This window comes from Scardinius erythrophthalmus (genome assembly GCF_964197995.2).
Source record: "Scardinius erythrophthalmus genome assembly, chromosome: 19".
NCBI classification, from domain to species: Eukaryota; Metazoa; Chordata; class Actinopteri; order Cypriniformes; family Leuciscidae; genus Scardinius; species Scardinius erythrophthalmus.
In genome coordinates, this window is record NC_138239.1 from 13,862,824 (window position 1) to 13,880,237 (window position 17,414).

Consider the following 17,414-nt stretch of genomic DNA (forward strand, 5'->3'; position numbering starts at 1 on the left):
TGTGTAGATTTACCTACTGATTCGCAATAAAACAATATAAGGAATGCCTGGTAAGGGTAATATAACGAATGAATTTCGACGTGAGTGTAACCGCCAAGCCGTGAAGCACCCAACCACCCCGGATAAGCAAGGGAGATCAAAGCAAATGAAAGTCCAATAATTCAAGACTTGCCGAATGTATGAAGACATGAGGTGAATTTGTGTCCGGGGGCCTCAATCAAAGCAAAGCCACACCACTGAGCATTCACTTCCCAAGCTGAATTCAGGTTGTTTCAGTCCTACGGAGTGCTGTTTTAAGCAATAAGGTTGTTGTCATTGTCATACTGAGCTCCAACACACAAAGATCATCCGGTAGAGGGGTAAAATCAATGATTTCCCCAATCTAAGAAGTGAATGCAGGAGAGTAGAAAAGGATCGCTGGCCGTTTGACCTTCTCTGTGTATTAAACAAACACCAGATGGTAGACATTCAGCGAGTCCATTATCTGAGGACCTGGTGTGTTGTTCCTGCTGCTAAGTCCCACAGTGTCCCACTCCGTGGCTGCCATTGAACTGCATGCATGGCAGCAACTCTGTCTTAGACCATGAATACCTGAAGCCCTATTCAAACCCATCTCCAGAATACATTCTGATGACAAGCTATGACATTTACATCTCTTTGCCGCTTTTTTAAGATGAAAAAAAAAGCAAGATGTCTGTCGGTTCCAGGTGACTTTAAGATGTGTGCTAAACAACACGCAATACATTTCCTAAATGCTTTAGGTCATTCTTACAATTACATGTGTGTTGGTTGAATGATCTAAAACATCTTGGGAAAGTATTTTTCATAGACCTACATCAGATTGCTACATCATATCGCTATTTGGTAATTCCTTAAAATACTTATAAATAACTAGACATATGTCATTTCAAAGCAAATATGTAAGGACAGTAATGGAAGATTCTAAAGAGGCTAAGCTGAATTGGGGAGAAAACATGCTGGGCCACCATTGTAATGGCCCAAATGTAGATGGAATGCCCAGTGTGGAAATGAGAATACAGGCCACAATGGTACAGCAGGGTGCTGATGTGTGTGCTGAAGCAGACGCTTGACGAGGAAGTCATAGCTGGAATCAGACACAGGAGTTCATTCAGAAAGCACTTGTGAAAAGGGTGCAGGCGTAAAGGCAAACTATACATTTATACCAATGTCTAAGGCTTAGCTTGCTTTTGGTTTCAAAGTGTTTGGCCGTTGAATAAGATGGTGGTTGAAAAAAAAAATTTGTTATGTTCTAACGTGTAATATCTAGCTTATAAAATGCAATATTTATTTCTGTACACAATGGTTTCTAATTATGAAACCATATTTAGATATTGTGGGAGGTTACACGGTGAAAAGCATAGTTGGCACTAATGGTGCGTTTAAGATGTCGGTGTACCTTCTCTTAATTAACTACACAAAAAACAGCAAGCTTTTTAATTCCACTTCTAGATAATGATGAACAAAGAATGTGCATCAGGTGTGTTTTGCATTTTTATGCTTTTAATTAATTTATGAAGCCACTGTAAACTTGATCAACTTTATTTAAACCTTTATTACATATTATATTATCATAATACAATGCTATCATATTTTGTGCAGGCAATTAGCTTACTTCGTTGTAAATAGAAAAGTTTGAGAATTACAGGGTCCCTACGCAGTGTTCATTCCTCCCTGAGCGCGAGATATCCGTTTAAGTGGCTCATTTGGAATGCCTTGCAACTTCATCAAAGAAAGGGAACGACAGGGTCACGCAGATTATGATGTAGCATTAATAAATATTTGCAATTCACTTTACTTTCAGATTTAAAATATATATGAAATGCATATTTAAAACATATGGGGCGCCGTTTGTAAAGCGACTCACGCTGAAAATAACAGCAACATTTTGTCACATTTAGCTTCAAACAATGTTTAAAAAACTGGTAGGAATTTTTGACGTCACTTTTTACCACATTTACAACAATATTTGTCAACTTAAATAGTATTTTAAATAGTTAAATCTAAATATTAAATGTTACACCTAAATGTTAAATGTTAAATCTAAATGCTAAATATAAATCTAAATGTTAAATCTAAATCTAAATCTAAATGTTAAATCTAAATGCTAAATATAAATCTAAATCTAAATGTTAAATATAAATATTAAATCTAAACCTAAATGTTAAATGTTAAATCTAAATCTAAATGTTAAATCTAAATGTTAAATGTTAAATCTAAATCTAAATGTTAAATCTAAATGTTAAATCTAAATGTTAAATCTAAATCTAAATGTTAAATCTAAATGTTAAATCTAAATCTAAATGTTAAATCTAAATGTTAAATCTAAATCTAAATGTTAAATCTAAATCTAAATCTAAATGTTGAATTTAAATCTAAATGTTAAATCTAAATCTAAATGTTGAATCTAAATGTTTCGGGTGAAACTAAATATTTAACTAATATGCAAATTCAAAATGCCGGTAACAGGAAGTGCCAAAATAAAAGCTCGAGGTGGTCAGTGTGTGTTTATAGCATGGTTTATAGTGTCAAATAACGAATAAAAAACATCTCATCCGAGGAAATGGACTCTTGGACATGGATTATCGTGATAATAACTACCTAAAATAATAAACACGTTTGGAGAAACTTTATTTGAAGAGTAGGCTAGTGTCACTTTTATGAAAAGTGCGGGACTTATGACCTGTAGCCATAATAGCCAGCTATGGCCACTAGGGGGCTCACTTTGACTGAATGTTATGTCATTACTCTCATCACGAAACTCTACAGTTTCTCCAAACGTGTTTATTATTTTAGGTAGTTATTATCGTTATATTATAGTTATTATTATGAGATGGTTTTTATTCGTTATTTGACACTATAAACCATGCTATAAACACACACTGACCACCTCGAGCTTTTATTTTGGCACTTCCGCTTACCGGCATTTTGAATTTGCATATTAGTTAAATATTTAGTTTCACCCGAAACATTTAGATTCAACATTTAGATTTAGATTTAGATTTAACATTTAGATTTAGATTTAACATTTAGATTTAACATTTAGATTTAGATTTAACATTTAGATTTAATATTTAGATTTAACATTTAGATTTATATTTAACATTTAACATTTAGATTTAACATTTAGATTTAACATTTAGATTTAGATTTAATATTTAGATTTAATATTTAGATTTAACATTTAGATTTAACATTTAGATTTAGATTTAATATTTAGATTTAACATTTAGATTTAGATTTAACATTTAGATTTAACATTTAGATTTAGATTTAGATTTAACATTTAGATTTATATTTAGCATTTAGATTTAATATTTAGATTTAACATTTAGATTTATATTTAGCATTTAGATTTAGGTGGAACATTTAATATTTAGATTTAACTATTTAAAATATCTCTAAGTTGACAAATATTGTTGTAAATGTGGTAAAAAGTGACCGTCAAAAATTCATACCAGTTTTTTAAACATTGTTTGAAGCTAAATGTGACAAAATGTTGCTGTTATTTTCAGCGTGAGCCTCTTTACAAACGGCGCCCCATAAAAACACACATTATGTATGCATATCTATAAATATAATTAAAACTTATGTTATATGTTTATTATAGCCTATGACTATTGCAGCTATTAACTGATTATTAACAGATCTGAAGCTGTACTGTAACTGTCATGCCATATGAAAATAAATTCTGATTTTGTTACTATGTGCATATGAGTTCTTAATCCATGGTCTTAATAATTAAATTGTAGGGCCTGAATGAATTCGCGTAGTGTATCAGCGCAGCGCGTCTGGGTTGTACGTCACCACGTAGGCTCACTATCATGCTCACTATTGGCCGACGCTGGTCATGTGTGTGATGCGTGTGACGTATAACACAGAAGCGCTGCGCTGTTACACTACGTGAATTCATTCAGGCCCACACAGACGAAAATTAATAATGGAATAGTCGTTATTTTTGTTGTTTTTTTGCATGCAAAAAGTATTCTCGTCGCTTGATAAACTTGTGGTTGAACCACTGTAGTCACTTGGACTAGTTTCACGATGTCTTTACAAACTTTTAAGGTTTGCAAGTTTCGATCCCATTGAAGCCTATGGAGAAGTGATCCAGCTCTCAGATTTCATCAAAATATCTAATTTGTGTTCGATGATGAACGATGAAGATGAATGAAAGCCTTACAGGGTTGGAACAACATAAGGGTGAGTAATTACTTCTAAAAAAAAATCATTTTTGGGTAAACTAACCCTTTAACGGCTCTGCTCCATCGTTAGTTCTGAGTGGTGACGTGGTGCGCAATGACAGTTGAGTTGGGTCAGAGATCGGAGAGCTTGCGCACTCACTATTAAGTCTTATTGTACCGAATTTTGGTTGTAGTTCCACCAGAGTTCCACTGGGGGCGATTGCCCATGAGTGCAAAATGAATGGGAGTCTATGGGGCTAGACGGCTAAATTTGTCTCTTTCACCCGATCGCCGTTGAGAAATCTCAGATTTGATTGTAGGTTTTGCAAGTTCAACATGGGTTATAGGTCGAAAGTTGAATGAACGAGTACTTATGTCCTTTCGATTTCTTACAGGTTGAGTTGTTGTTGCCCATAACACGCTAGCATTCTGCTAATGAACGCTGATTGGTCAGTGAAGGACTGATTACGACCTGAGATCGTGGCATCGTGGCATCCGAAGCGGGACCAGAAACAAACAAAACAAAAACTCTTCTAGCACGTGTATTTACCTGTGTCAGCTGTGTTGTTGATGCCTCGAGAGAAAAGAAAGTGCAGAGTGCGAAAGCACCAAAGTGACTGAAGGATTGCCGTAAAGCCGTATCTCCAGGTCGTACGATGTGTATGACGTCATTGACACTTTAAAAGACTTTTTAAAGCAAATAAGTGACTCTAAAAAATATAACACCCATCAGTGTGTAATTTCTTTGCATCTCCTTTCAAATACAACATTCAAATTACTAGACAAAAAATTATATCCTGAGAAAAGTGGATTTTGATGGGTATAGCGCCATAGACCTCCATTAATTCTGCACTCGCCTGCGAGCGCCCCCGTATGGACAGAGACGTGTTACTGCAGCCAGTCCAGAAACCGGAAGTAACCAGAGAGTGCCAATTCTCTGGACATTCTCTGGTTGAGTGATTTTTTTCCCTCTCCACTTCCTTTTAAGTGATCAATAGATGTTCCTTTATTCACTTTGCCGTTCACAGTGTCCTTCGAACTGAACATGCTCGCTCCCTTCAGATTGGAATCTCACCAGACATTCTCTGATCTCACTTAAGATGGCGAAATCTTGTTCATCCTGTCAGATCGTCCATCCATGAGCGTGTACGGGTCGGCCAATCTGGTTCCGTCCGTTAAAATGTACTTTTTAAATAACAATCGCGGTCCTGGACAGTGAGTGAGCTTACACATTAAGATAAAATCGGATTTTCTCCAGTCATTGTTAAAAAAAAACAAGATAACAAAACTTAACGTTAGTGAAGCGGCCAGGGCCCAGGGGAATCTTTTTGCCTCCACTTAAGCTCCGCCCACAAAAACACATCACCATGTTTACCAAATGAAAAGGGGTCTTCCACGCTACGAGATTGTAAACTAATAAAGGATAGCATAGCAGTCACAGAAGCAATCGTTTTTCCCTTCCGCCATGTTTAAGTTTGTGGCTAATCTCGGGAACTTGGATATCAAAATTATCTCAGAGTTTCCCAGTGGTTGTTACGACATAAGAGGGCATTCATGTCCAGTTTTTAACTAGGAAACTCATATTGTAGACAAGCAGAACGTTATCACGTGTAGCAGCTCCTGGCCATAAATTTAGGTAGGGCAGATTCTGGCAAGTGGTACTCAGGCAGAGTCAAATGACGACCAGCTCCTCCTGGGGTGGAGGGATAGAGTTGTGGGTAGGGTTAGGATGTGGTTGGATATTATAGCTCCACCCATTAGGCCCAAATTACATTCGCTCCTCCTCCTCGCTGGAGCTTCTATTTTAATCGCTGAACACATCAGACACACTTTTGGTAGAATTCTAATGTCCTTGCAGTATATTTTATCAGTATCATGAAAACATGCCTGCCGAATCCATGCGCTACATTTTAATAGGCTATATCCTGCTCACTTTACGACTTAAAATTGTCTAGAAAATCAGTGCATATAGAGGTCTTATGTTTGGATAAATATTTTCCTGGCCATACAGTACCATAGGCCTACAGACGAACCGTGGCCTAATAGAAAGAACTATGCTAAATTAATTTAACAGGATGCCCTTTATTTTTAAGTTTTTAAATTATTGTTGTGTTTCAATTTATACCTACAATGTGAAAATGTGTAAAAGAAATGTGTCAAGAACTTGCTATTGAATTCTGTAATTTTGAAAGTAAAAAAAAAAAAAAACATTTTTTTTTACATTTTCATATATTACGATTAAAAATAACGTGTTAAAAATGTAAAATAAAAAGTTTAAAACAAACTAGAAACAACAACACATATTTAATCATTTCCCATGATCCATAAATTTCCAAATGAGGAAGCAGCCTACATTTTCCTACCTTCGGAGCGATTCAAGCTAGAATGATTATGCGGTTTACACAGGATGCGATATTCCTTTAAAAATCGAAATTGTACCGAAATTACTGGTCTGGAGATGCATTTTCACCTGTTGAGACACTTCGAATCACAGTTGACACGCCATTTAAAAAATTTCGGCCGTAATATCACGAGACGCCGAATTGCAACAGCGACGCCCCAGCAGGTAAAGAAAAAAGCTTTTGAAAGTAGCGCACACAAGCAAGATAATTTCGTCAATCATTTTCCTTAGTGTGAATTTTTTTTTTTTTTTTTTGTGTGTGTGTGTGTTTTAATGAGTTGCATATAGTTGTGATAATAATGGGTAATCATTATATCGTGTAGGCCTAATTAATTCGATTATATTTTTTATGATCTATTAATCATTTAATAGCCTAGGCTACTCTTGCTCGGCCGAAAAAAATAATCGCACGAGTGACATGACAGTAGGCTACCACTGACAGTGTCATTTAAGGATATTCAACCATTTTTGACATGATAGATTGATTTAAAGTAGGCCTAATGTAGAGTTGATCAGCTAAATTCTGTCTGGAACTCGCTGACATAAAACTAATACATTTTTGTTTCCATACCATCATGCTGAGCAATAACAAGAATAACTAGTAAAAGTCTAGACAACATTTCATTTGTCATTTTAAGAAGTTCCCTGTTTAGTAATTGTGCACTGACCTCTCCAGGTGGCTTTGGGTGTTTGTTACTTTTTGATTATAATGCAGGAACGCTGGACATTTGAAAAGGCATAGTGGTAATTACAGCCATCTAATTACACAGTGCCTGATGCCTGCCTTCAAGAGGTTAGTGCAGAGAGTCCACTGACCCGTCAACTGTTTGCAACTGCAACCGAACCAAAGCTGCTTTTGGAATTTGCTGAACCCAAGCACATAAAGGAATGAAATAATTTTACATAGGCTCACAGTAGCTATAAGTAGCTCACAGCTGAGACAACTCTATAGACCGTATTTATTCCTAATATAATGTAGAGTGCTGCAGGCTTCGGCAGAAAACTATGTGTTGTCTAAGTGACGCACATTTAAGAATTTGTTTAACAAAAAAAACAAAGTTCCATTTGACAGGTTTTTACTGTGAAATTTCAATGCATGGAAAAAAATAATCTTGACATGTCTACACAAGTGTAACAGTAAGTAGCAATGCTAACACTTATTTGTCTTGGATAGGCTGCCGGTGCTGGAGAATTAAGCCTGTGATTTTTATACGGCATGGTTTCATTACTAAGATTATTTGAATGTTACAACTGTGCATTCACTGTGGTCTGGTCTCGCCATGTTCTTATTCAAATAAAACTGTAGCATAATGGTCAAAATGACATATGTCTTAAGAAATAATATATTTTTTAATTATATTTTTAAATGGTTTAAATCTATTTAATATTTCATTCTGGTGGAGAAATTTGCCTTAACAATTAGGCAAACAGTTGCAGTGTCTGAAATGAGGGGGAAGAAAATCCTCTCCGTGTCTCTCAGGTTTCTCCGTTTGGGGTTTGTCCATCAACAGTGGCCAATTAGACCGGGCGTGACCAGTCTCTGTTAAAACAGAAAGTGTTTACATCAGTTTGGCTGGTGTTTGCACTTGAAGATACTGAGAACCAAACATAACAGCAACATAAATACCCTCTATTATGTCCACAAGGCAAGAGCGAGTCCAAAATGTGGTACATTCTGCAGTGAAATGGCTGTGAAGTACCACACCAAGCATTTTTGTGTTGGTGCGTTAATAGCATTTTGGGTGTATTAGGTTGGGAATTTCACCTTCTTTTTTCCCTCAGTAATACTTAGACGGGTTGTTGATTTATTTATATTTCATCAATGTTTTGTGGTTGTATTAGAACTAGCTCTATTCCTAGTTTCTTTAAAAAAAACCTCATTCTTGAATTAACAAAATGTATCTGCTGGCAACTACCGTAGCAAATGTTTTTTGTGTCGTTTCAATGAAGAAAAGCAGCACCTGTGGGATGTACATTTTTCTATTAATTACACATAACATTTGAACACATTGACATCACTGAGGTCTCCAAGCTTGGTGGGTGGCCAATATGAGAAATCATGGTCCTAAACTTCTCTGGTTCTGGTTTCCTTCTCAGTAGTTTTGTGCATATATAATTGAGACCATTGAAGTACATTGCAGGTCCATCTGCTTGGCAGAGAAGTGAATACTAAACCATCTGGGCCTCTACATGCGCCAGAAAAGGGATATGGATAGGTATTGTCTGAGATAGAGCACCTCAGGGGGTACGTTATTCCACAAGGAACACATACACACACAGAGAGTCTCACAAACACACACACACACACACACGCATTCACAAAGATCCATACTGTTCCTTAAAGATAGTAATACTAGCATGTGAAATCTGCTGTTGTTGAACTCCAGATGGAGTGAAATAATTCCGAGTCCCATCACCTCGAGTGATTAGCTAACTCTGATATCAAAGCAAATGATCATCAGTATCCCACTCGTTTAGTACACAAAGCCACTGCGCAGCGTAACGTTTGCTCTCAGCCCTTACATTCACAGAATCAACCGTGAATACATAAATGATAGCAGACATTCTGTTCCTGCCATCAGTTGGTAAAATGGAGTGCCATGTTGAAATGTTTTCTGCTTGTAAGTCGCCCACCAGCTCTGGGGAGACACACATGCTCGCATTAAGGGCTTCGGCTGTGGTCAACACGGCGACTAATTTAACAAATTCTTTATTTTCTTAGGGATACATGAGACGTTTGGCAAGGCTAGAGGACTCAAAGAAGCGCAAGGCTGCTGCGCAGAAGGGAACACTTGCTGAGGTTTGTTTATTCGCAGGATTATACGCATTAAGCATCGGTCTTGTAGGTTAGCCTTCATCTGCTTGGAAACGGATCGTTTTCTTAACCTCCGAGCGACTCTCTGTTCCTCCATCGCAGCAGTGCCAATTCTGAAAACCGATCATAGTTTTGACATGATGCTGAACTGCTCTCCTGCGGCCCAGGATACATCTGTAAACATTGGCTAAATGAAGCCGGTGGGGTTCTCACAATGAAACACCCCCCGCTCCCCCCCCCCCCCCGATGGCCCTTCCATCATTTCTGAGGAACTTCAGATAACCAATGGATGTGCTAAAAACCCCGCTGTGTCTGGTCCTTTAGCAGCGAACCTGTCACAAAGCCTCACACCTCGTGGCCGGCTCAGCGGCCTGTCTCTGGCTCCCATCTCTGACATCTGCTCAGGGTTGGGGTTTCATTCAAGAGGGGGGCAGAGGGAGTCAATCTGCTCTTTTAAAAGAGCCTCACAGTGCACTGGGTGCTGATGGGGAGGAATGAGGAATCCGCACCATTTCTCTTGCTGGCACCACTGGTGTGCTATTCTCCATCCCTTCCCCATCAACGCCACCACAACTCAAAGCCGTCTTTCATATCCTCCCACGGCTCCAGATTGACAGGCATCAGACAGTTCAGGTGATGAGGAGGAGAGGGTGTGAATGGAGATAGAGAGGTGCCATGTTTGAACACTTCCTAAAGAAGCACGCCCGATACTCGGCAAAAAAAAGGCCCTGCGCTTCCAGCCCTTTTTTGGCAAGTCGACCATGATGACTATTTGAAGACTTGACAGATTGTGCTGATGTGTTTATTTAGTTGAGCAAATGTGGACTGGAGCTGTTTTCAAGCTTTATTTATGTTGCGTATTAACTCGGTCACCAACAGAAATGAGGCAGCATCAATCATCCACTTGATAGGAAGAACACTGAAACATTTATTTTAGCATCGGGTAGATAGCGGCATCTGTGCGCTTTCCCAAGTGGATGGAAAAGAAATGATCTGCTTTTTCATTGCTTTATAGACGCAAAATAATATCTTGTTTTTCTAGAAATGTATACTACATTTAATTTGTTTAAAAAAAAATAAACGACTTTTGACACATTGTAACTGATAGTTCCCTCAAAAACTAAATATACCAACCCTTGTGTCATTCCAAAGTCATCAAAACAACACTGGACTCGCGTATACTTACAAAAAAACCAAAAAAAACATTATTTTGTGTTCCACAGAAAAAAGAAAGTCATACAGGTTTGAAATGACGTAAAGGTTTTAATTTTATGTGTGAACTATCCCTTTAAATAATAATAATAAAATAAAAACATGTTCATAGAAATAGGATATATGATAAATTGTGCTCTATAGCTATGATGCATGATGTGGTATGTAGTCATTAATCATTAAACATTTGGATGTATTTAAAATGCATTGATTAAATGGCTCCAGTGACAGGCTTTGCCACCGTGTCACGGTGAGTGGAGAAGCATAGACACAGAGCTGAGGATTGTACACCATGTAATTCCAGTCTCTGTAACTACTTTACCACCTGAACACAAGTGGCATTCTTCTCCTAGATAAAAATCACCTCGGCGCATTTGTAGGACATGTAGCCACTTACTGCTCGTAAAGATTAAGCCTTGGAGCATGACTTTTAAAGGTGGCGGCTATTATCCTTCCGTGTATCCGACCGGGAAGGAGATGGGCTGCAAATGAATATTGTCCGAGAGATTTTAACATGAATGAAAGTGTGTTTGTAATCTAAGTGCATGTGTATTCATTCATTAGACTAACGGTGTTGGAAATGTAATACTGCAGGCTGCACAGAGCAGGTTTGATTGGACAAGCTGTGATTTAGAGCAAGTCTCGGGGCTAAAGCAGGACTCTTTTCTGTGAGGGAGAGGTTGAGGGGTGCCACATGCAAAAGCTGAAGAACCCATGCAACCAGAAAAATCCATTATAAAAAGCTATTTCCCTGGCTGATTGTTCGCTGATAAAATTATTTAAGTAATAAATGCTTATTGCAGGAGCCAGAGCTAATAACCACATCAATTTCAGTCCTCATTTTACTAGTTAGAACAAAAGGGCATATTGAATTAAGGCACAAATTCACACAGATTGGTTGAGAGAATGTGGCAGTGGGTAATTATTAGGACCTTATTTTACAGTTCTAAAAATGTTATTTACTATGCCACTGAATAAATGGTTATTAAGCAATCAATTTCCAATTGATTGGAGGTTATTAGAAAACGGAGCTTCAACAAAGAGTCGTAATATTCTTTTTTCCTTTTTTTTTTTGTCAGTCATTAGACTGATCATGCTGGGATTTCCAATTGAACTGTCAATTCACCTAGCCCGGTACCACGAGCTTTACCTCTCTGGGAGTAGAACAGTTGTTAATGTAATCTAAATATACATTAATTGCTATGTGATTTTGACAGATTGTGAATTATATTTCTCTCTCTCTAAAAAAAAAAAAAGCTTTGATTAGTGCTAGGAAATTTAACTGGGTTGAAGGATTCATACAATCACTAAAGGACCCCGGGTTTCAGCTGTTGTGACATTTGTTTTTTCAAATACAAAGACTGTCTCGCTGTATGTCCATCATCAGTGATTTGACAGTGCATCTAGAAATACTTTTGATAAAATTCAAAAAAGCTATGAAATAAAATGTATTTTATACTTGAAGCAATTTTAATATCTCATATTTGCACAAATCTACAGAGCGTATATTGAAATATACTTTTAATTAAGAGTAAAAATACTATTGTACTGAAAAGGCATTTTAAAAGCTTAATTAATTTGCAGATTCAAATTAATCCATCAAGAATTTAAAACTATATTAATCTTTCCTCTTTAAAATTTTAAAATGACCATAGCTTGATTTGCCAATTGTGATATATATATTTTTTATTTTTTTTTTATTTTTTAATAAGACAATTTTGCATAATTATTGTTTTTCAGAATCAGTAACTCTCTTATTTTACATTTCAAATTATTTTCATTTTTTTCATTTCCATTGGCTGCCAACATCACAATTTTGGCTGGAAAGCCTTTGTTTTGAATTAAGAAATTCTCACAGTCACAGTAACAGCATTGCATTGAGACATAATTGTCTGTTGAATGTTCCTCCGATTGTGTCCAAACTCGTGTTAGATCTCAGAACAAACAGACAAAGCCTAGAATCACAGATAAAGTCTATGTGTGGTTCAACAGAACTGATGGCAGAAGTATTCCAAGTGTGAATATTTGGCTTCATTTTGTCAAGTTAATTTTTTATAATAGTTTACAGGGACTTAGTTGGAGAGGTCTATTTATGAATGTAAAAAAAAAAAAAAAAAAATTACTTCAACAAGGGTTGTTAAATGCCATTAACTACATTTCACCCTTTAAAAAAAGCTAGCTTTGAAAATGTTCAACATACTAGCAGATTTGTGTTTCATTCCGCAACTCCAACTGTTAAGGTGTGAGACAAATAACAATACCACCCTCTGGACTGTGATTATTTGAATACTGGATGTGATATAATAAATCCCTTCCCATTAGCGAGGTTTCACACACGTCACAATTATTATAAAGGCTCATTTTCAATGAAGGTGACATGATTTGCTGTAGCTTCAAATATCTACATACTAATGTAGATTTAAGGTATATATGCTAACACCTGTGTGGTGGTTAACACAGTTTTCCATATTTAGAGAGGATTTTCAAGAGTATGTCTAATTATAGATGCCAAATAGCATGATTTACATATTTAGCCCTTGTCAGATAGTTAGGGACAGACACATGTAATGCCTGGTGTTGGCTGACTGAGTGGGCTATGGAGCCATTGCCCTCTAGAGGCCGATTGCCACCGAATATACGGTATCCCACTCTCATCGGTGCTTGACCATGCACACAAACCTGTTTGTGTGTGCAAAACAAAAGTATAGCATTTCTTTTCACTGATGATGGTTCACTGATAAAGCACCAAAACTTTATCAGTCAGTATATCAAACTATCAAACCACATTCAAAAATGAATGCAAAGAACTGCGGCACCAGCTATAATATGTCTGAATATAAAATTATCACACTTTTGTGTGCCAGTAGAATAAAAATAACCGTGAATCGTGTTATTTGTGCTATTAATTCGTGAGCAATTTGTTCCAAAATTCTCAATTCAAGCACTCTAGTCAGAGTGTGTTTTTCTGGCTACTTCAAGTTATCCCAAGTATGTTGGAGTGCATTCTCTTCTTGACCATATTCATAAATTAATAAACACGTTTGTTGGATACAAGTTCCATTAAAGCACGAATAAAAGGTTATGATTGATGCCGTGTCACTTTTTTTTTTTTTTTCTTCACCACAACCTGCCTCGTTACAGATTACGGAAGATAATGGGCAGCAGGACAGGAAGGGGAAGAACAAAACGGGGTCTGCGTTTAATTAACTGCGCCTCCTTTGCGATTCGCCAGTGTGAATTTGCCTTGTTTTATGAAGAGAGATCCTGTTTTTCTAATTCGTCCCCCTTTGTTTCTCAGACAGGGAACGGATCTGGCTCTTTGGGACATTAAATAGAGAGCTAATTCAAGTGGAGGGGCTCTTTCTCTGGTGCTCTGCTCACATAGCTGGGCTGGGCTCACTGGGCCCTTTTGTGTGCTGCCCCTCACCGCATGTGTCCTCGCTCTCCCGGCTGGTCAGATTTTTTTGTCTCCGCTGGATAATCAGCTTGGAACGGTCGAGTCAGATGTGGTGGGAACTGGGCCTGCTTGAGGCTCCTCTCTGAAGGTGTTTGTTGTTAAATAGAACAATTCGTCTGTCTCTTTAGAAAGCCTGACAAAAGCAAATACTCCCTGCTGAAAATTTTCTTAGCCCGTCACACAAAGGCTCAAGTTTGTTTAAGAAATTGCTGCTAAAGAAAGCGTCAACCCATTAAGGTAATTATATGGAACCTGTGTCCTATAAAGGCTTAATTGATGTTAATGTTTGTCTAATTGGGGATTCAGGGAGAGCAAAGGACTAAAGGTCTTCATAGCACTTTCAGGCGAGCCTCTGAAAAGGGTCCTTCTGGTTTTCACACTTCCCACAATGGCTGCCCGTCTTTCTCACATTACTGCCTGTTTTCAGCTCCTTCCAGCATTCTGCAGCACTACTTAGAGCACAAAATAAGGGTGAAGAGCCATTGTCTGGTGCAAGCACTTCTCAAAGAGTGTTCCTGACAGGGATTGTTAGAGGACTCATGTTGAAGACAAGGGGGAGTGAGGGTGAAAGCCACTGTCATGCACTCTTGTCATGTCTCCGGTGTGCGGCAATGGGGCTCCTAATTGCTGCATCTGTTTTTTCATAGCGCCGATTCATTTAAACAAATACTTCAGTCAGCACCTCCTGTTCCTACACTGAGTCCGAGTTATCCATTGTGAGCGTCAAAGCATTTGCATGTGTTTGTGTGTGCAATCGAGGGGAAGTATTTGTTTAAATAGTACATTTTCCTTGTACATCTTTTAATAGCAGACTCAGTCGTTTGGGCTCCCGCGCGAATCCCCCGTTGACGCGAGCGAGACGCACGTATCGTCTCCTCAAAGACGCCCCCGGTTGCAGCGCTTATTTTTTGCGGAGTCTTCGTCGTCGAGCTCGACGGAAACAATGGCGGTGGCTGGGTGAAAACAAACATGGTGTTTCCCTTCCTTAAATGCTTAACTGATCTGTCTTTAAAACACTCGCGAGGCTCCGTTCGAAACTCTTCAAATATTTCTCTTGGCTCTAATTGCCAAGGTCTGAGTTAACAATCAATGCCATTTCCACATATACAAGTTAAAATAGGGGCAGCGCAGCGGTGAATGGCAAACTGATTGTAGCGCTGTCAGCCTCCTGCTTGGGCTCTTTCTGCAGATGGGGAGTGAGAGGGATGGAGGTGGAGGGGCAAAGGCACTTCATTTAACTTGCACCAAGCTGATTGGAGTGGAGAAGGCAATTCAAATCTTGAGTGTAGTTCCCATTGCAATGCCTTTCCCCCAATCTCACCCCGTTTCCGCAGGCCTCCTGTCAGTCAAAAAGCACACAAGGCAACCTTGGCAGATCTCTCGATGGTGCCCTCCATCTCCACATAATAGCGCAGTGAAAGACATGGCCTCTGCAAGACCCCCGAGTATGTAGTCTATATGAAACCAGCATAATTAATGTCACGCTCTAAGGCAATACGCTAAATGGAGCTTCTAACGAAAGTTTGGGAGGAGTATGTTCATAAAGATAAACAACTGCTTACCCCTTCGAATGGACATTTTAACTGAGATGTCTGCACTCCATTTTTATAATTGGTGTTGATGCTAGAACATGACTAAAGCATTCTCAAAGTCCCTCTATAGGAAAAACGTCTAAAAACAAAGTTTCTTTTTATCACTTTTTATGACTGTTCATGCACATGAAGTCCTCAGTTGCCCATAAATACATTGTGTGCTGCCACTGTAAAACAAATTATTGTTGGTTTAACTCAAAAAAGTAACCTGGTTGCCTTGAAATTTCTAATTTAATTGAAAAAAGAAAAGAAAAGTTAATTGGTTTAATCAACAGAAACTCAAAATATTGTAATCTGAACCACATAAATTATCTAAGTTGATTTGACAAAAGAAAACATTTTGTGATAATTCATGAAAATAATTGTTGAATCGATACACAAAATTATTTGAGCAAATAAAATACAGATTGTTCATAAAACATCACTATCAAGGAATGTCATGGTGTCCAAGAGTAACTTAATCATCATATTTTGTTGGGACAATTGTCTGAAATCCATGTCGACACTCCACATTTATTTTATAATTAGTCTTGATGGTGGAACCCGTGGCCAGTGCATTCTCGAAGTCCCTCAAGACGAACAACAATTCAAACTTTTTCCGTTTATCGGTGTTGATGACTATTCCGGGCCGGTTGCCTAAACTGTTTAGACTAGTCTTACAAGTAAGTCATCTCATTTTTTCTTCTAGACTGGGGCCAGTTGCATAAACATAGTCATTAAGTTAAGAGTGTGTCTACTAGTATCACCAACTAGCAGTCAGTTATCAGTCTTACTTTTCGGTATCAGATTAGACTAATCTACATTTTAATGTTACTGACTTAAAGTTATGAAGTCTTAAAGAAAAAAAATTGATGACTAACTTGTAAGACTAGTCTAGCAGTTTATGCAACTGGCCCCTGGTCATAACTTAAGTCAGTTACTTAAAAAGGTAGATTGGTCTAATTTGATTTCAAAAAGTAAGAATGATTAGCCCTAACTAATTGATAGTTGGTCAGACTAGTTCTTAAGACACACTCTTAACTTACCGCTATGTTTATGCAACGGCCCCTGGACGTGAACTTCTCAATTGTTAATTGATAAATAGATTGTGTGCTGTTGTGGAATGGACACACAAAATTAAAATGCTGTCCAAGAGGACAATTATCTGAAAATCTTGTAAACCCTACACATTTATTTTATTTCTTTTTATCACTCTTAGCAACTATTTCTGCATGTGAACTCCTTCAGTTGGCCATAAATCAATAGGTGCCCTGCACTGAAATGGACACACGCAAAATTAAAATTCAGATTCATGTTCATGGCAACATCTCTATCAAAATGTTGTGCCCTCCGAGAGTAACTCAATCACGGTATTTTGTTGGGACAATTATCTGAAAACCTTGTCGACAAAGTGTCACATTACTCATCAAAGTACTTTATGGGTGAATAATGACCGCAGGTTGCGACCTCTGACCCCGCTAGACGACCTCTAGAGATATATAGAGTCAATTTCACGAAGGTTTACTGCCACGCTATTCCCTAGCCCTGCTGCTTCGGAGCAGAAATTTGACTCCGCAGCCATAATCACTTTAGTACTGTTTTTGCTCTTGGTAAGTGGACAAAATATTTGGATGATCTTAAGCAAGCACAATAATTGAATATGTGATTTGGTGGTAGCAGGTGTTTGGAATCTTGAGCTTGTCTTTACATAATGAAGCATTCTGTAAACAAAAGCAAGTTGTTATGTTTCTTCGGCATG